General features: G+C 42.1%; 10 non-coding genes across 10 annotated transcripts; 5 read left to right on the forward strand and 5 right to left on the reverse strand.

Moving 5' to 3' along the window:
• The first annotated feature begins 2,893 nt into the window (after positions 1-2,893).
• trnan-guu (transfer RNA asparagine (anticodon GUU)) lies at positions 2,894-2,967 on the forward strand. The gene has a single exon. It is a non-coding gene; the product is annotated as a tRNA-Asn (tRNA).
• Positions 2,968-3,067: 100 nt separating this feature from the next.
• trnak-cuu (transfer RNA lysine (anticodon CUU)) lies at positions 3,068-3,140 on the reverse strand. The gene has a single exon. It is a non-coding gene; the product is annotated as a tRNA-Lys (tRNA).
• Positions 3,141-12,547: 9,407 nt separating this feature from the next.
• Positions 12,548-12,621, forward strand: trnan-guu (transfer RNA asparagine (anticodon GUU)). Its single transcript has one exon. It is a non-coding gene; the product is annotated as a tRNA-Asn (tRNA).
• A 100-nt stretch (positions 12,622-12,721) lies between these two features.
• trnak-cuu (transfer RNA lysine (anticodon CUU)) lies at positions 12,722-12,794 on the reverse strand. Its single transcript has one exon. It is a non-coding gene; the product is annotated as a tRNA-Lys (tRNA).
• A 1,075-nt stretch (positions 12,795-13,869) lies between these two features.
• On the forward strand, positions 13,870-13,943 carry trnan-guu (transfer RNA asparagine (anticodon GUU)). The gene has a single exon. It is a non-coding gene; the product is annotated as a tRNA-Asn (tRNA).
• A 100-nt stretch (positions 13,944-14,043) lies between these two features.
• Positions 14,044-14,116, reverse strand: trnak-cuu (transfer RNA lysine (anticodon CUU)). The gene has a single exon. It is a non-coding gene; the product is annotated as a tRNA-Lys (tRNA).
• A 4,197-nt stretch (positions 14,117-18,313) lies between these two features.
• On the forward strand, positions 18,314-18,387 carry trnan-guu (transfer RNA asparagine (anticodon GUU)). The gene has a single exon. It is a non-coding gene; the product is annotated as a tRNA-Asn (tRNA).
• Positions 18,388-18,487: 100 nt separating this feature from the next.
• trnak-cuu (transfer RNA lysine (anticodon CUU)) lies at positions 18,488-18,560 on the reverse strand. The gene has a single exon. It is a non-coding gene; the product is annotated as a tRNA-Lys (tRNA).
• Positions 18,561-19,635: 1,075 nt separating this feature from the next.
• trnan-guu (transfer RNA asparagine (anticodon GUU)) lies at positions 19,636-19,709 on the forward strand. Its single transcript has one exon. It is a non-coding gene; the product is annotated as a tRNA-Asn (tRNA).
• Positions 19,710-19,809: 100 nt separating this feature from the next.
• On the reverse strand, positions 19,810-19,882 carry trnak-cuu (transfer RNA lysine (anticodon CUU)). The gene has a single exon. It is a non-coding gene; the product is annotated as a tRNA-Lys (tRNA).
• Between the last annotated feature and the right edge of the window lie 305 nt (positions 19,883-20,187).

Below are 20,187 nucleotides of genomic sequence, written 5' to 3' on the forward strand. Positions count from 1 at the left end.
ACAAAAGGTCATTCAGAGAAGAGCAAGCAGAAAAGCGATATTGACCCTGATGCTCCTTTCTCGTTGCAGTGGCTCCTCGTTACACCAGAAGTCATCAAACAGGACAAGGTTGTGGGAATTTATTTTCATAGAAGTGGAAGAAATACTGGGACTCTCTTTTCTCTGTGATACGATCGGTAAGCGCGCTCGGCTGTTAAGCGAAAGGATAATGGAGTTCCTCCTTTACATTTGCGAGCCAAAAGCGTCTTCTGTTAGTCCCTTTGTTGAGTGAATCCATTTTAACTGGGTGTTCAACGTCATTAGAACTGTATTTTTAAGAGGAGAAAGTCTAACCACACGTAATTCAGATAATCGATACAAATGGACGGAACATGCATAAACAAGCTCATAATATAAGAAACCCAGGGCTGGTAATTATATATGATGGTGTTTCGTGGACAAAAAGACCAAATCTATGTATGAAGTTGGTCTTAATATTGCATCATTTGCTCTGCTGCTGGTTGCGACATACAAGAAACCCAACAAAAGGTCATTCAGAGAAGAGCAAGCAGAAAAGCGATATTGACCCTGATGCTCCTTTCTCGTTGCAGTGGCTCCTCGTTACACCAGAAGTCATCAAACAGGACAAGGTTGTGGGAATTTATTTTCATAGAAGTGGAAGAAATACTGGGACTTTGTTTTCTCTGTGATGCGATCGGTAAGCGCGCTCGGCTGTTAAGCGAAAGGATGATGGAGTTCCTCCTTTACATTTGCGAGCCAAAAGCGTCTTCTGTTAGTCCCTTTGTTGAGTGAATCCATTTTAACTGGGTGTTCAACGTCATTAGAACTGTATTTTTAAGAGGAGAAAGTCTAACCACACGTAATTCAGATAATCGATACAAATGGACGGAACATGCGTAAACAAGCTCATAATATAAGAAACCCAGGGCTGGTAATTATATATGATGGTGTTTCGTGGACAAAAAGACCAAATCTATGTATGAAGTTGGTCTTAATATTGCATCATTTGCTCTGCTGCTGGTTGCGACATACAAGAAACCCAACAAAAGGTCATTCAGAGAAGAGCAAGCAGAAAAGCGATATTGACCCTGATGCTCCTTTCTCGTTGCAGTGGCTCCTCGTTACACCAGAAGTCATCAAACAGGACAAGGTTGTGGGAATTTATTTTCATAGAAGTGGAAGAAATACTGGGACTCTCTTTTCTCTGTGATACGATCGGTAAGCGCGCTCGGCTGTTAAGCGAAAGGATAATGGAGTTCCTCCTTTACATTTGCGAGCCAAAAGCGTCTTCTGTTAGTCCCTTTGTTGAGTGAATCCATTTTAACTGGGTGTTCAACGTCATTAGAACTGTATTTTTAAGAGGAGAAAGTCTAACCACACGTAATTCAGATAATCGATACAAATGGACGGAACATGCGTAAACAAGCTCATAATATAAGAAACCCAGGGCTGGTAATTATATATGATGGTGTTTCGTGGACAAAAAGACCAAATCTATGTATGAAGTTGGTCTTAATATTGCATCATTTGCTCTGCTGCTGGTTGCGACATACAAGAAACCCAACAAAAGGTCATTCAGAGAAGAGCAAGCAGAAAAGCGATATTGACCCTGATGCTCCTTTCTCGTTGCAGTGGCTCCTCGTTACACCAGAAGTCATCAAACAGGACAAGGTTGTGTGAATTTATTTTCAGAGAAGTGGAAGAAATACTGGGACTCTTTTCTCTGTGATACGATCGGTAAGCGCGCTCGGCTGTTAAGCGAAAGGATAATGGAGTTCCTCCTTTACATTTGCGAGCCAAAAGCGTCTTCTGTTAGTCCCTTTGTTGAGTGAATCCATTTTAACTGGGTGTTCAACGTCATTAGAACTGTATTTTTAAGAGGAGAAAGTCTAACCACACGTAATTCAGATAGTCGATACAAATGGACGGAACATGCGTAAACAAGCTCATAATATAAGAAACCCAGGGCTGGTAATTATATATGATGGTGTTTCGTGGACAAAAAGACCAAATCTATGTATGAAGTTGGTCTTAATATTGCATCATTTGCTCTGCTGCTGGTTGCGACATACAAGAAACCCAACAAAAGGTCATTCAGAGAAGAGCAAGCAGAAAAGCGATATTGACCCTGATGCTCCTTTCTCGTTGCAGTGGCTCCTCGTTACACCAGAAGTCATCAAACAGGACAAGGTTGTGGGAATTTATTTTCATAGGAGTGGAAGAAATACTGGGACTCTCTTTTCTCTGTGATACGATCGGTAAGCGCGCTCGGCTGTTAAGCGAAAGGATAATGGAGTTCCTCCTTTACATTTGCGAGCCAAAAGCGTCTTCTGTTAGTCCCTTTGTTGAGTGAATCCATTTTAACTGGGTGTTCAACGTCATTAGAACTGTATTTTTAAGAGGAGAAAGTCTAACCACACGTAATTCAGATAATCGATACAAATGGACGGAACATGCGTAAACAAGCTCATAATATAAGAAACCCAGGGCTGGTAATTATATATGATGGTGTTTCGTGGACAAAAAGACCAAATCTATGTATGAAGTTGGTCTTAATATTGCATCATTTGCTCTGCTGCTGGTTGCGACATACAAGAAACCCAACAAAAGGTCATTGAGAGAAGAGCAAGCAGAAAAGCGATATTGACCCTGATGCTCCTTTCTCGTTGCAGTGGCTCCTCGTTACACCAGAAGTCATCAAACAGGACAAGGTTGTGGGAATTTATTTTCATAGAAGTGGAAGAAATACTGGGACTTTGTTTTCTCTGTGATGCGATCGGTAAGCGCGCTCGGCTCTTAAGCGAAAGGATGATGGAGTTCCTCCTTTACATTTGGTCTTAATATTGCATCATTTGCTCAGCTGCTGGCGTGAACTGTATAAACAGTAACACATGTCTCTGTGGCGCAATAGGTTAGCGCGTTCGGCTGTTAACCGAAAGGATGGTGGTTCAAGCCCACCCAGGGACGCTGACCGGGTAGTTGCTGTGTTTTGTTTTTTCACTAGCAAAGTCTTAGATTGCTTGAAATAGTTCTACTCAACTCTGAAAGACAAAGAGAGATAACATCACGCCCAACGTGGGGCTTGAACCCACGACCCTGAGATTAAGAGTCTCATGCTCTACCGACTGAGCTAGCCAGGCAACCGTACTCTGCTTTTTCACGCGTTTGCTCTCGCAGCCCATTAACGCTGATATGTTCAGCTGGACGTTAGCGATGCTTGCGGTGTGTTGCACAGAGTCAAGAAATTTAACATTAAAAGCATACTTAACCTGGTGCTCGCGCTCTGGTGATCTGCAGCTTGGGAGTCTCAAGTACCAATAACTCAGCTAACACCTGTTCCATTCATGTGCCTAATAATGGAGTGCCTCCTTCTAAGATTTTAACCCCTTTCATGTACACTTGGGAGTGTAAAGCAGTAGAAAAGGGATATTGACCCTGATGCTGCTTTCTCTTTGCAGTGGCTCGTCGTTACTTCAAAAGCAATGGAACAGCAATCGCATCACAGAGAAAACAAAGTTGTGTGAATTTATTTTCAGAGAAGTGGAAGAAATACTGGGACTCTCTTTTCTCTGTGATACGATCGGTAAGCGCGCTCGGCTGTTAAGCGAAAGGATAATGGAGTTCCTCTACATTTGCGAGCCAAAAGCGTCTTCTGTTAGTCCCTTTGTTGAGTGAATCCATTTTAACTGGGTGTTCAACGTCATTAGAACTGTATTTTTAAGAGGAGAAAGTCTAACCACACGTAATTCAGATAATCGATACAAATGGACGGAACATGCGTAAACAAGCTCATAATATAAGAAACCCAGGGCTGGTAATTATATATGATGGTGTTTCGTGGACAAAAAGACCAAATCTATGTATGAAGTTGGTCTTAATATTGCATCATTTGCTCTGCTGCTGGTTGCGACATACAAGAAACCCAACAAAAGGTCATTCAGAGAAGAGCAAGCAGAAAAGCGATATTGACCCTGATGCTCCTTTCTCGTTGCAGTGGCTCCTCGTTACACCAGAAGTCATCAAACAGGACAAGGTTGTGGGAATTTATTTTCATAGGAGTGGAAGAAATACTGGGACTCTCTTTTCTCTGTGATACGATCGGTAAGCGCGCTCGGCTGTTAAGCGAAAGGATAATGGAGTTCCTCCTTTACATTTGCGAGCCAAAAGCGTCTTCTGTTAGTCCCTTTGTTGAGTGAATCCATTTTAACTGGGTGTTCAACGTCATTAGAACTGTATTTTTAAGAGGAGAAAGTCTAACCACACGTAATTCAGATAATCGATACAAATGGACGGAACATGCGTAAACAAGCTCATAATATAAGAAACCCAGGGCTGGTAATTATATATGATGGTGTTTCGTGGACAAAAAGACCAAATCTATGTATGAAGTTGGTCTTAATATTGCATCATTTGCTCTGCTGCTGGTTGCGACATACAAGAAACCCAACAAAAGGTCATTCAGAGAAGAGCAAGCAGAAAAGCGATATTGACCCTGATGCTCCTTTCTCGTTGCAGTGGCTCATCGTTACACCAGAAGTCATCAAACAGGACAAGGTTGTGGGAATTTATTTTCATAGAAGTGGAAGAAATACTGGGACTTTGTTTTCTCTGTGATGCGATCGGTAAGCGCGCTCGGCTGTTAAGCGAAAGGATGATGGAGTTCCTCCTTTACATTTGCGAGCCAAAAGCGTCTTCTGTTAGTCCCTTTGTTGAGTGAATCCATTTTAACTGGGTGTTCAACGTCATTAGAACTGTATTTTTAAGAGGAGAAAGTCTAACCACACGTAATTCAGATAATCGATACAAATGGACGGAACATGCGTAAACAAGCTCATAATATAAGAAACCCAGGGCTGGTAATTATATATGATGGTGTTTCGTGGACAAAAAGACCAAATCTATGTATGAAGTTGGTCTTAATATTGCATCATTTGCTCTGCTGCTGGTTGCGACATACAAGAAACCCAACAAAAGGTCATTCAGAGAAGAGCAAGCAGAAAAGCGATATTGACCCTGATGCTCCTTTCTCGTTGCAGTGGCTCCTCGTTACACCAGAAGTCATCAAACAGGACAAGGTTGTGGGAATTTATTTTCATAGGAGTGGAAGAAATACTGGGACTCTCTTTTCTCTGTGATACGATCGGTAAGCGCGCTCGGCTGTTAAGCGAAAGGATAATGGAGTTCCTCCTTTACATTTGCGAGCCAAAAGCGTCTTCTGTTAGTCCCTTTGTTGAGTGAATCCATTTTAACTGGGTGTTCAACGTCATTAGAACTGTATTTTTAAGAGGAGAAAGTCTAACCACACGTAATTCAGATAATCGATACAAATGGACGGAACATGCGTAAACAAGCTCATAATATAAGAAACCCAGGGCTGGTAATTATATATGATGGTGTTTCGTGGACAAAAAGACCAAATCTATGTATGAAGTTGGTCTTAATATTGCATCATTTGCTCTGCTGCTGGTTGCGACATACAAGAAACCCAACAAAAGGTCATTCAGAGAAGAGCAAGCAGAAAAGCGATATTGACCCTGATGCTCCTTTCTCGTTGCAGTGGCTCCTCGTTACACCAGAAGTCATCAAACAGGACAAGGTTGTGGGAATTTATTTTCATAGAAGTGGAAGAAATACTGGGACTTTGTTTTCTCTGTGATGCGATCGGTAAGCGCGCTCGGCTGTTAAGCGAAAGGATGATGGAGTTCCTCCTTTACATTTGCGAGCCAAAAGCGTCTTCTGTTAGTCCCTTTGTTGAGTGAATCCATTTTAACTGGGTGTTCAACGTCATTAGAACTGTATTTTTAAGAGGAGAAAGTCTAACCACACGTAATTCAGATAATCGATACAAATGGACGGAACATGCGTAAACAAGCTCATAATATAAGAAACCCAGGGCTGGTAATTATATATGATGGTGTTTCGTGGACAAAAAGACCAAATCTATGTATGAAGTTGGTCTTAATATTGCATCATTTGCTCTGCTGCTGGTTGCGACATACAAGAAACCCAACAAAAGGTCATTCAGAGAAGAGCAAGCAGAAAAGCGATATTGACCCTGATGCTCCTTTCTCGTTGCAGTGGCTCCTCGTTACACCAGAAGTCATCAAACAGGACAAGGTTGTGGGAATTTATTTTCATAGGAGTGGAAGAAATACTGGGACTCTCTTTTCTCTGTGATACGATCGGTAAGCGCGCTCGGCTGTTAAGCGAAAGGATAATGGAGTTCCTCCTTTACATTTGCGAGCCAAAAGCGTCTTCTGTTAGTCCCTTTGTTGAGTGAATCCATTTTAACTGGGTGTTCAACGTCATTAGAACTGTATTTTTAAGAGGAGAAAGTCTAACCACACGTAATTCAGATAATCGATACAAATGGACGGAACATGCGTAAACAAGCTCATAATATAAGAAACCCAGGGCTGGTAATTATATATGATGGTGTTTCGTGGACAAAAAGACCAAATCTATGTATGAAGTTGGTCTTAATATTGCATCATTTGCTCTGCTGCTGGTTGCGACATACAAGAAACCCAACAAAAGGTCATTCAGAGAAGAGCAAGCAGAAAAGCGATATTGACCCTGATGCTCCTTTCTCGTTGCAGTGGCTCCTCGTTACACCAGAAGTCATCAAACAGGACAAGGTTGTGGGAATTTATTTTCATAGAAGTGGAAGAAATACTGGGACTTTGTTTTCTCTGTGATGCGATCGGTAAGCGCGCTCGGCTGTTAAGCGAAAGGATGATGGAGTTCCTCCTTTACATTTGCGAGCCAAAAGCGTCTTCTGTTAGTCCCTTTGTTGAGTGAATCCATTTTAACTGGGTGTTCAACGTCATTAGAACTGTATTTTTAAGAGGAGAAAGTCTAACCACACGTAATTCAGATAATCGATACAAATGGACGGAACATGCGTAAACAAGCTCATAATATAAGAAACCCAGGGCTGGTAATTATATATGATGGTGTTTCGTGGACAAAAAGACCAAATCTATGTATGAAGTTGGTCTTAATATTGCATCATTTGCTCTGCTGCTGGTTGCGACATACAAGAAACCCAACAAAAGGTCATTCAGAGAAGAGCAAGCAGAAAAGCGATATTGACCCTGATGCTCCTTTCTCGTTGCAGTGGCTCCTCGTTACACCAGAAGTCATCAAACAGGACAAGGTTGTGGGAATTTATTTTCATAGAAGTGGAAGAAATACTGGGACTTTGTTTTCTCTGTGATGCGATCGGTAAGCGCGCTCGGCTGTTAAGCGAAAGGATGATGGAGTTCCTCCTTTACATTTGCGAGCCAAAAGCGTCTTCTGTTAGTCCCTTTGTTGAGTGAATCCATTTTAACTGGGTGTTCAACGTCATTAGAACTGTATTTTTAAGAGGAGAAAGTCTAACCACACGTAATTCAGATAATCGATACAAATGGACGGAACATGCGTAAACAAGCTCATAATATAAGAAACCCAGGGCTGGTAATTATATATGATGGTGTTTCGTGGACAAAAAGACCAAATCTATGTATGAAGTTGGTCTTAATATTGCATCATTTGCTCTGCTGCTGGTTGCGACATACAAGAAACCCAACAAAAGGTCATTCAGAGAAGAGCAAGCAGAAAAGCGATATTGACCCTGATGCTCCTTTCTCGTTGCAGTGGCTCCTCGTTACACCAGAAGTCATCAAACAGGACAAGGTTGTGGGAATTTATTTTCATAGGAGTGGAAGAAATACTGGGACTCTCTTTTCTCTGTGATACGATCGGTAAGCGCGCTCGGCTGTTAAGCGAAAGGATAATGGAGTTCCTCCTTTACATTTGCGAGCCAAAAGCGTCTTCTGTTAGTCCCTTTGTTGAGTGAATCCATTTTAACTGGGTGTTCAACGTCATTAGAACTGTATTTTTAAGAGGAGAAAGTCTAACCACACGTAATTCAGATAATCGATACAAATGGACGGAACATGCGTAAACAAGCTCATAATATAAGAAACCCAGGGCTGGTAATTATATATGATGGTGTTTCGTGGACAAAAAGACCAAATCTATGTATGAAGTTGGTCTTAATATTGCATCATTTGCTCTGCTGCTGGTTGCGACATACAAGAAACCCAACAAAAGGTCATTCAGAGAAGAGCAAGCAGAAAAGCGATATTGACCCTGATGCTCCTTTCTCGTTGCAGTGGCTCCTCGTTACACCAGAAGTCATCAAACAGGACAAGGTTGTGGGAATTTATTTTCATAGAAGTGGAAGAAATACTGGGACTCTCTTTTCTCTGTGATACGATCGGTAAGCGCGCTCGGCTGTTAAGCGAAAGGATAATGGAGTTCCTCCTTTACATTTGCGAGCCAAAAGCGTCTTCTGTTAGTCCCTTTGTTGAGTGAATCCATTTTAACTGGGTGTTCAACGTCATTAGAACTGTATTTTTAAGAGGAGAAAGTCTAACCACACGTAATTCAGATAATCGATACAAATGGACGGAACATGCGTAAACAAGCTCATAATATAAGAAACCCAGGGCTGGTAATTATATATGATGGTGTTTCGTGGACAAAAAGACCAAATCTATGTATGAAGTTGGTCTTAATATTGCATCATTTGCTCTGCTGCTGGTTGCGACATACAAGAAACCCAACAAAAGGTCATTCAGAGAAGAGCAAGCAGAAAAGCGATATTGACCCTGATGCTCCTTTCTCGTTGCAGTGGCTCCTCGTTACACCAGAAGTCATCAAACAGGACAAGGTTGTGGGAATTTATTTTCATAGAAGTGGAAGAAATACTGGGACTTTGTTTTCTCTGTGATGCGATCGGTAAGCGCGCTCGGCTGTTAAGCGAAAGGATGATGGAGTTCCTCCTTTACATTTGCGAGCCAAAAGCGTCTTCTGTTAGTCCCTTTGTTGAGTGAATCCATTTTAACTGGGTGTTCAACGTCATTAGAACTGTATTTTTAAGAGGAGAAAGTCTAACCACACGTAATTCAGATAATCGATACAAATGGACGGAACATGCGTAAACAAGCTCATAATATAAGAAACCCAGGGCTGGTAATTATATATGATGGTGTTTCGTGGACAAAAAGACCAAATCTATGTATGAAGTTGGTCTTAATATTGCATCATTTGCTCTGCTGCTGGTTGCGACATACAAGAAACCCAACAAAAGGTCATTCAGAGAAGAGCAAGCAGAAAAGCGATATTGACCCTGATGCTCCTTTCTCGTTGCAGTGGCTCCTCGTTACACCAGAAGTCATCAAACAGGACAAGGTTGTGTGAATTTATTTTCAGAGAAGTGGAAGAAATACTGGGACTCTTTTCTCTGTGATACGATCGGTAAGCGCGCTCGGCTGTTAAGCGAAAGGATAATGGAGTTCCTCCTTTACATTTGCGAGCCAAAAGCGTCTTCTGTTAGTCCCTTTGTTGAGTGAATCCATTTTAACTGGGTGTTCAACGTCATTAGAACTGTATTTTTAAGAGGAGAAAGTCTAACCACACGTAATTCAGATAGTCGATACAAATGGACGGAACATGCGTAAACAAGCTCATAATATAAGAAACCCAGGGCTGGTAATTATATATGATGGTGTTTCGTGGACAAAAAGACCAAATCTATGTATGAAGTTGGTCTTAATATTGCATCATTTGCTCTGCTGCTGGTTGCGACATACAAGAAACCCAACAAAAGGTCATTCAGAGAAGAGCAAGCAGAAAAGCGATATTGACCCTGATGCTCCTTTCTCGTTGCAGTGGCTCCTCGTTACACCAGAAGTCATCAAACAGGACAAGGTTGTGGGAATTTATTTTCATAGGAGTGGAAGAAATACTGGGACTCTCTTTTCTCTGTGATACGATCGGTAAGCGCGCTCGGCTGTTAAGCGAAAGGATAATGGAGTTCCTCCTTTACATTTGCGAGCCAAAAGCGTCTTCTGTTAGTCCCTTTGTTGAGTGAATCCATTTTAACTGGGTGTTCAACGTCATTAGAACTGTATTTTTAAGAGGAGAAAGTCTAACCACACGTAATTCAGATAATCGATACAAATGGACGGAACATGCGTAAACAAGCTCATAATATAAGAAACCCAGGGCTGGTAATTATATATGATGGTGTTTCGTGGACAAAAAGACCAAATCTATGTATGAAGTTGGTCTTAATATTGCATCATTTGCTCTGCTGCTGGTTGCGACATACAAGAAACCCAACAAAAGGTCATTCAGAGAAGAGCAAGCAGAAAAGCGATATTGACCCTGATGCTCCTTTCTCGTTGCAGTGGCTCCTCGTTACACCAGAAGTCATCAAACAGGACAAGGTTGTGGGAATTTATTTTCATAGAAGTGGAAGAAATACTGGGACTTTGTTTTCTCTGTGATGCGATCGGTAAGCGCGCTCGGCTGTTAAGCGAAAGGATGATGGAGTTCCTCCTTTACATTTGCGAGCCAAAAGCGTCTTCTGTTAGTCCCTTTGTTGAGTGAATCCATTTTAACTGGGTGTTCAACGTCATTAGAACTGTATTTTTAAGAGGAGAAAGTCTAACCACACGTAATTCAGATAATCGATACAAATGGACGGAACATGCGTAAACAAGCTCATAATATAAGAAACCCAGGGCTGGTAATTATATATGATGGTGTTTCGTGGACAAAAAGACCAAATCTATGTATGAAGTTGGTCTTAATATTGCATCATTTGCTCTGCTGCTGGTTGCGACATACAAGAAACCCAACAAAAGGTCATTCAGAGAAGAGCAAGCAGAAAAGCGATATTGACCCTGATGCTCCTTTCTCGTTGCAGTGGCTCCTCGTTACACCAGAAGTCATCAAACAGGACAAGGTTGTGGGAATTTATTTTCATAGAAGTGGAAGAAATACTGGGACTCTCTTTTCTCTGTGATACGATCGGTAAGCGCGCTCGGCTGTTAAGCGAAAGGATAATGGAGTTCCTCCTTTACATTTGCGAGCCAAAAGCGTCTTCTGTTAGTCCCTTTGTTGAGTGAATCCATTTTAACTGGGTGTTCAACGTCATTAGAACTGTATTTTTAAGAGGAGAAAGTCTAACCACACGTAATTCAGATAATCGATACAAATGGACGGAACATGCGTAAACAAGCTCATAATATAAGAAACCCAGGGCTGGTAATTATATATGATGGTGTTTCGTGGACAAAAAGACCAAATCTATGTATGAAGTTGGTCTTAATATTGCATCATTTGCTCTGCTGCTGGTTGCGACATACAAGAAACCCAACAAAAGGTCATTCAGAGAAGAGCAAGCAGAAAAGCGATATTGACCCTGATGCTCCTTTCTCGTTGCAGTGGCTCCTCGTTACACCAGAAGTCATCAAACAGGACAAGGTTGTGTGAATTTATTTTCAGAGAAGTGGAAGAAATACTGGGACTCTTTTCTCTGTGATACGATCGGTAAGCGCGCTCGGCTGTTAAGCGAAAGGATAATGGAGTTCCTCCTTTACATTTGCGAGCCAAAAGCGTCTTCTGTTAGTCCCTTTGTTGAGTGAATCCATTTTAACTGGGTGTTCAACGTCATTAGAACTGTATTTTTAAGAGGAGAAAGTCTAACCACACGTAATTCAGATAGTCGATACAAATGGACGGAACATGCGTAAACAAGCTCATAATATAAGAAACCCAGGGCTGGTAATTATATATGATGGTGTTTCGTGGACAAAAAGACCAAATCTATGTATGAAGTTGGTCTTAATATTGCATCATTTGCTCTGCTGCTGGTTGCGACATACAAGAAACCCAACAAAAGGTCATTCAGAGAAGAGCAAGCAGAAAAGCGATATTGACCCTGATGCTCCTTTCTCGTTGCAGTGGCTCCTCGTTACACCAGAAGTCATCAAACAGGACAAGGTTGTGGGAATTTATTTTCATAGGAGTGGAAGAAATACTGGGACTCTCTTTTCTCTGTGATACGATCGGTAAGCGCGCTCGGCTGTTAAGCGAAAGGATAATGGAGTTCCTCCTTTACATTTGCGAGCCAAAAGCGTCTTCTGTTAGTCCCTTTGTTGAGTGAATCCATTTTAACTGGGTGTTCAACGTCATTAGAACTGTATTTTTAAGAGGAGAAAGTCTAACCACACGTAATTCAGATAATCGATACAAATGGACGGAACATGCGTAAACAAGCTCATAATATAAGAAACCCAGGGCTGGTAATTATATATGATGGTGTTTCGTGGACAAAAAGACCAAATCTATGTATGAAGTTGGTCTTAATATTGCATCATTTGCTCTGCTGCTGGTTGCGACATACAAGAAACCCAACAAAAGGTCATTCAGAGAAGAGCAAGCAGAAAAGCGATATTGACCCTGATGCTCCTTTCTCGTTGCAGTGGCTCCTCGTTACACCAGAAGTCATCAAACAGGACAAGGTTGTGGGAATTTATTTTCATAGAAGTGGAAGAAATACTGGGACTTTGTTTTCTCTGTGATGCGATCGGTAAGCGCGCTCGGCTCTTAAGCGAAAGGATGATGGAGTTCCTCCTTTACATTTGGTCTTAATATTGCATCATTTGCTCAGCTGCTGGCGTGAACTGTATAAACAGTAACACATGTCTCTGTGGCGCAATAGGTTAGCGCGTTCGGCTGTTAACCGAAAGGATGGTGGTTCAAGCCCACCCAGGGACGCTGACCGGGTAGTTGCTGTGTTTTGTTTTTTCACTAGCAAAGTCTTAGATTGCTTGAAATAGTTCTACTCAACTCTGAAAGACAAAGAGAGATAACATCACGCCCAACGTGGGGCTTGAACCCACGACCCTGAGATTAAGAGTCTCATGCTCTACCGACTGAGCTAGCCAGGCAACCGTACTCTGCTTTTTCACGCGTTTGCTCTCGCAGCCCATTAACGCTGATATGTTCAGCTGGACGTTAGCGATGCTTGCGGTGTGTTGCACAGAGTCAAGAAATTTAACATTAAAAGCATACTTAACCTGGTGCTCGCGCTCTGGTGATCTGCAGCTTGGGAGTCTCAAGTACCAATAACTCAGCTAACACCTGTTCCATTCATGTGCCTAATAATGGAGTGCCTCCTTCTAAGATTTTAACCCCTTTCATTTACACTTGGGAGTGTAAAGCAGTAGAAAAGGGATATTGACCCTGATGCTGCTTTCTCTTTGCAGTGGCTCGTCGTTACTTCAAAAGCAATGGAACAGCAATCGCATCACAGAGAAAACAAAGTTGTGTGAATTTATTTTCAGAGAAGTGGAAGAAATACTGGGACTCTCTTTTCTCTGTGATACGATCGGTAAGCGCGCTCGGCTGTTAAGCGAAAGGATAATGGAGTTCCTCTACATTTGCGAGCCAAAAGCGTCTTCTGTTAGTCCCTTTGTTGAGTGAATCCATTTTAACTGGGTGTTCAACGTCATTAGAACTGTATTTTTAAGAGGAGAAAGTCTAACCACACGTAATTCAGATAATCGATACAAATGGACGGAACATGCGTAAACAAGCTCATAATATAAGAAACCCAGGGCTGGTAATTATATATGATGGTGTTTCGTGGACAAAAAGACCAAATCTATGTATGAAGTTGGTCTTAATATTGCATCATTTGCTCTGCTGCTGGTTGCGACATACAAGAAACCCAACAAAAGGTCATTCAGAGAAGAGCAAGCAGAAAAGCGATATTGACCCTGATGCTCCTTTCTCGTTGCAGTGGCTCCTCGTTACACCAGAAGTCATCAAACAGGACAAGGTTGTGGGAATTTATTTTCATAGAAGTGGAAGAAATACTGGGACTTTGTTTTCTCTGTGATGCGATCGGTAAGCGCGCTCGGCTCTTAAGCGAAAGGATGATGGAGTTCCTCCTTTACATTTGGTCTTAATATTGCATCATTTGCTCAGCTGCTGGCGTGAACTGTATAAACAGTAACACATGTCTCTGTGGCGCAATAGGTTAGCGCGTTCGGCTGTTAACCGAAAGGATGGTGGTTCAAGCCCACCCAGGGACGCTGACCGGGTAGTTGCTGTGTTTTGTTTTTTCACTAGCAAAGTCTTAGATTGCTTGAAATAGTTCTACTCAACTCTGAAAGACAAAGAGAGATAACATCACGCCCAACGTGGGGCTTGAACCCACGACCCTGAGATTAAGAGTCTCATGCTCTACCGACTGAGCTAGCCAGGCAACCGTACTCTGCTTTTTCACGCGTTTGCTCTCGCAGCCCATTAACGCTGATATGTTCAGCTGGACGTTAGCGATGCTTGCGGTGTGTTGCACAGAGTCAAGAAATTTAACATTAAAAGCATACTTAACCTGGTGCTCGCGCTCTGGTGATCTGCAGCTTGGGAGTCTCAAGTACCAATAACTCAGCTAACACCTGTTCCATTCATGTGCCTAATAATGGAGTGCCTCCTTCTAAGATTTTAACCCCTTTCATTTACACTTGGGAGTGTAAAGCAGTAGAAAAGGGATATTGACCCTGATGCTGCTTTCTCTTTGCAGTGGCTCGTCGTTACTTCAAAAGCAATGGAACAGCAATCGCATCACAGAGAAAACAAAGTTGTGTGAATTTATTTTCAGAGAAGTGGAAGAAATACTGGGACTCTCTTTTCTCTGTGATACGATCGGTAAGCGCGCTCGGCTGTTAAGCGAAAGGATAATGGAGTTCCTCTACATTTGCGAGCCAAAAGCGTCTTCTGTTAGTCCCTTTGTTGAGTGAATCCATTTTAACTGGGTGTTCAACGTCATTAGAACTGTATTTTTAAGAGGAGAAAGTCTAACCACACGTAATTCAGATAATCGATACAAATGGACGGAACATGCGTAAACAAGCTCATAATATAAGAAACCCAGGGCTGGTAATTATATATGATGGTGTTTCGTGGACAAAAAGACCAAATCTATGTATGAAGTTGGTCTTAATATTGCATCATTTGCTCTGCTGCTGGTTGCGACATACAAGAAACCCAACAAAAGGTCATTCAGAGAAGAGCAAGCAGAAAAGCGATATTGACCCTGATGCTCCTTTCTCGTTGCAGTGGCTCCTCGTTACACCAGAAGTCATCAAACAGGACAAGGTTGTGTGAATTTATTTTCAGAGAAGTGGAAGAAATACTGGGACTCTTTTCTCTGTGATACGATCGGTAAGCGCGCTCGGCTGTTAAGCGAAAGGATAATGGAGTTCCTCCTTTACATTTGCGAGCCAAAAGCGTCTTCTGTTAGTCCCTTTGTTGAGTGAATCCATTTTAACTGGGTGTTCAACGTCATTAGAACTGTATTTTTAAGAGGAGAAAGTCTAACCACACGTAATTCAGATAGTCGATACAAATGGACGGAACATGCGTAAACAAGCTCATAATATAAGAAACCCAGGGCTGGTAATTATATATGATGGTGTTTCGTGGACAAAAAGACCAAATCTATGTATGAAGTTGGTCTTAATATTGCATCATTTGCTCTGCTGCTGGTTGCGACATACAAGAAACCCAACAAAAGGTCATTCAGAGAAGAGCAAGCAGAAAAGCGATATTGACCCTGATGCTCCTTTCTCGTTGCAGTGGCTCCTCGTTACACCAGAAGTCATCAAACAGGACAAGGTTGTGGGAATTTATTTTCATAGGAGTGGAAGAAATACTGGGACTCTCTTTTCTCTGTGATACGATCGGTAAGCGCGCTCGGCTGTTAAGCGAAAGGATAATGGAGTTCCTCCTTTACATTTGCGAGCCAAAAGCGTCTTCTGTTAGTCCCTTTGTTGAGTGAATCCATTTTAACTGGGTGTTCAACGTCATTAGAACTGTATTTTTAAGAGGAGAAAGTCTAACCACACGTAATTCAGATAATCGATACAAATGGACGGAACATGCGTAAACAAGCTCATAATATAAGAAACCCAGGGCTGGTAATTATATATGATGGTGTTTCGTGGACAAAAAGACCAAATCTATGTATGAAGTTGGTCTTAATATTGCATCATTTGCTCTGCTGCTGGTTGCGACATACAAGAAACCCAACAAAAGGTCATTCAGAGAAGAGCAAGCAGAAAAGCGATATTGACCCTGATGCTCCTTTCTCGTTGCAGTGGCTCCTCGTTACACCAGAAGTCATCAAACAGGACAAGGTTGTGGGAATTTATTTTCATAGAAGTGGAAGAAATACTGGGACTTTGTTTTCTCTGTGATGCGATCGGTAAGCGCGCTCGGCTGTTAAGCGAAAGGATGATGGAGTTCCTCCTTTACATTTGCGAGCCAAAAGCGTCTTCTGTTAGTCCCTTTGTTGAGTGAATCCATTTTAACTGGGTGTTCAACGTCATTAGAACTGTATTTTTAAGAGGAGAAAGTCTAACCACACGTAATTCAGATAATCGATACAAATGGACGGAACATGCGTAAACAAGCTCATAATATAAGAAACCCAGGGCTGGTAATTATATATGATGGTGTTTCGTGGACAAAAAGACCAAATCTATGTATGAAGTTGGTCTTAATATTGCATCATTTGCTCTGCTGCTGGTTGCGACATACAAGAAACCCAACAAAAGGTCATTCAGAGAAGAGCAAGCAGAAAAGCGATATTGACCCTGATGCTCCTTTCTCGTTGCAGTGGCTCCTCGTTACACCAGAAGTCATCAAACAGGACAAGGTTGTGGGAATTTATTTTCATAGAAGTGGAAGAAATACTGGGACTCTCTTTTCTCTGTGATACGATCGGTAAGCGCGCTCGGCTGTTAAGCGAAAGGATAATGGAGTTCCTCCTTTACATTTGCGAGCCAAAAGCGTCTTCTGTTAGTCCCTTTGTTGAGTGAATCCATTTTAACTGGGTGTTCAACGTCATTAGAACTGTATTTTTAAGAGGAGAAAGTCTAACCACACGTAATTCAGATAATCGATACAAATGGACGGAACATGCGTAAACAAGCTCATAATATAAGAAACCCAGGGCTGGTAATTATATATGATGGTGTTTCGTGGACAAAAAGACCAAATCTATGTATGAAGTTGGTCTTAATATTGCATCATTTGCTCTGCTGCTGGTTGCGACATACAAGAAACCCAACAAAAGGTCATTCAGAGAAGAGCAAGCAGAAAAGCGATATTGACCCTGATGCTCCTTTCTCGTTGCAGTGGCTCCTCGTTACACCAGAAGTCATCAAACAGGACAAGGTTGTGTGAATTTATTTTCAGAGAAGTGGAAGAAATACTGGGACTCTTTTCTCTGTGATACGATCGGTAAGCGCGCTCGGCTGTTAAGCGAAAGGATAATGGAGTTCCTCCTTTACATTTGCGAGCCAAAAGCGTCTTCTGTTAGTCCCTTTGTTGAGTGAATCCATTTTAACTGGGTGTTCAACGTCATTAGAACTGTATTTTTAAGAGGAGAAAGTCTAACCACACGTAATTCAGATAGTCGATACAAATGGACGGAACATGCGTAAACAAGCTCATAATATAAGAAACCCAGGGCTGGTAATTATATATGATGGTGTTTCGTGGACAAAAAGACCAAATCTATGTATGAAGTTGGTCTTAATATTGCATCATTTGCTCTGCTGCTGGTTGCGACATACAAGAAACCCAACAAAAGGTCATTCAGAGAAGAGCAAGCAGAAAAGCGATATTGACCCTGATGCTCCTTTCTCGTTGCAGTGGCTCCTCGTTACACCAGAAGTCATCAAACAGGACAAGGTTGTGGGAATTTATTTTCATAGGAGTGGAAGAAATACTGGGACTCTCTTTTCTCTGTGATACGATCGGTAAGCGCGCTCGGCTGTTAAGCGAAAGGATAATGGAGTTCCTCCTTTACATTTGCGAGCCAAAAGCGTCTTCTGTTAGTCCCTTTGTTGAGTGAATCCATTTTAACTGGGTGTTCAACGTCATTAGAACTGTATTTTTAAGAGGAGAAAGTCTAACCACACGTAATTCAGATAATCGATACAAATGGACGGAACATGCGTAAACAAGCTCATAATATAAGAAACCCAGGGCTGGTAATTATATATGATGGTGTTTCGTGGACAAAAAGACCAAATCTATGTATGAAGTTGGTCTTAATATTGCATCATTTGCTCTGCTGCTGGTTGCGACATACAAGAAACCCAACAAAAGGTCATTCAGAGAAGAGCAAGCAGAAAAGCGATATTGACCCTGATGCTCCTTTCTCGTTGCAGTGGCTCCTCGTTACACCAGAAGTCATCAAACAGGACAAGGTTGTGGGAATTTATTTTCATAGAAGTGGAAGAAATACTGGGACTTTGTTTTCTCTGTGATGCGATCGGTAAGCGCGCTCGGCTCTTAAGCGAAAGGATGATGGAGTTCCTCCTTTACATTTGGTCTTAATATTGCATCATTTGCTCAGCTGCTGGCGTGAACTGTATAAACAGTAACACATGTCTCTGTGGCGCAATAGGTTAGCGCGTTCGGCTGTTAACCGAAAGGATGGTGGTTCAAGCCCACCCAGGGACGCTGACCGGGTAGTTGCTGTGTTTTGTTTTTTCACTAGCAAAGTCTTAGATTGCTTGAAATAGTTCTACTCAACTCTGAAAGACAAAGAGAGATAACATCACGCCCAACGTGGGGCTTGAACCCACGACCCTGAGATTAAGAGTCTCATGCGCTACCGACTGAGCTAGCCAGGCAACCGTACTCTGCTTTTTCACGCGTTTGCTCTCGCAGCCCATTAACGCTGATATGTTCAGCTGGACGTTAGCGATGCTTGCGGTGTGTTGCACAGAGTCAAGAAATTTAACATTAAAAGCATACTTAACCTGGTGCTCGCGCTCTGGTGATCTGCAGCTTGGGAGTCTCAAGTACCAATAACTCAGCTAACACCTGTTCCATTCATGTGCCTAATAATGGAGTGCCTCCTTCTAAGATTTTAACCCCTTTCATTTACACTTGGGAGTGTAAAGCAGTAGAAAAGGGATATTGACCCTGATGCTGCTTTCTCTTTGCAGTGGCTCGTCGTTACTTCAAAAGCAATGGAACAGCAATCGCATCACAGAGAAAACAAAGTTGTGTGAATTTATTTTCAGAGAAGTGGAAGAAATACTGGGACTCTCTTTTCTCTGTGATACGATCGGTAAGCGCGCTCGGCTGTTAAGCGAAAGGATAATGGAGTTCCTCTACATTTGCGAGCCAAAAGCGTCTTCTGTTAGTCCCTTTGTTGAGTGAATCCATTTTAACTGGGTGTTCAACGTCATTAGAACTGTATTTTTAAGAGGAGAAAGTCTAACCACACGTAATTCAGATAATCGATACAAATGGACGGAACATGCGTAAACAAGCTCATAATATAAGAAACCCAGGGCTGGTAATTATATATGATGGTGTTTCGTGGACAAAAAGACCAAATCTATGTATGAAGTTGGTCTTAATATTGCATCATTTGCTCTGCTGCTGGTTGCGACATACAAGAAACCCAACAAAAGGTCATTCAGAGAAGAGCAAGCAGAAAAGCGATATTGACCCTGATGCTCCTTTCTCGTTGCAGTGGCTCCTCGTTACACCAGAAGTCATCAAACAGGACAAGGTTGTGGGAATTTATTTTCATAGAAGTGGAAGAAATACTGGGACTTTGTTTTCTCTGTGATGCGATCGGTAAGCGCGCTCGGCTCTTAAGCGAAAGGATGATGGAGTTCCTCCTTTACATTTGGTCTTAATATTGCATCATTTGCTCAGCTGCTGGCGTGAACTGTATAAACAGTAACACATGTCTCTGTGGCGCAATAGGTTAGCGCGTTCGGCTGTTAACCGAAAGGATGGTGGTTCAAGCCCACCCAGGGACGCTGACCGGGTAGTTGCTGTGTTTTGTTTTTTCACTAGCAAAGTCTTAGATTGCTTGAAATAGTTCTACTCAACTCTGAAAGACAAAGAGAGATAACATCACGCCCAACGTGGGGCTTGAACCCACGACCCTGAGATTAAGAGTCTCATGCTCTACCGACTGAGCTAGCCAGGCAACCGTACTCTGCTTTTTCACGCGTTTGCTCTCGCAGCCCATTAACGCTGATATGTTCAGCTGGACGTTAGCGATGCTTGCGGTGTGTTGCACAGAGTCAAGAAATTTAACATTAAAAGCATACTTAACCTGGTGCTCGCGCTCTGGTGATCTGCAGCTTGGGAGTCTCAAGTACCAATAACTCAGCTAACACCTGTTCCATTCATGTGCCTAATAATGGAGTGCCTCCTTCTAAGATTTTAACCCCTTTCATTTACACTTGGGAGTGTAAAGCAGTAGAAAAGGGATATTGACCCTGATGCTGC

The sequence above is a fragment of the Electrophorus electricus genome, chromosome 3, assembly GCF_041902795.1.
Source record: "Electrophorus electricus isolate QZ-2024a chromosome 3, ASM4190279v1, whole genome shotgun sequence".
Lineage (NCBI taxonomy): Eukaryota > Metazoa > Chordata > Actinopteri > Gymnotiformes > Gymnotidae > Electrophorus > Electrophorus electricus.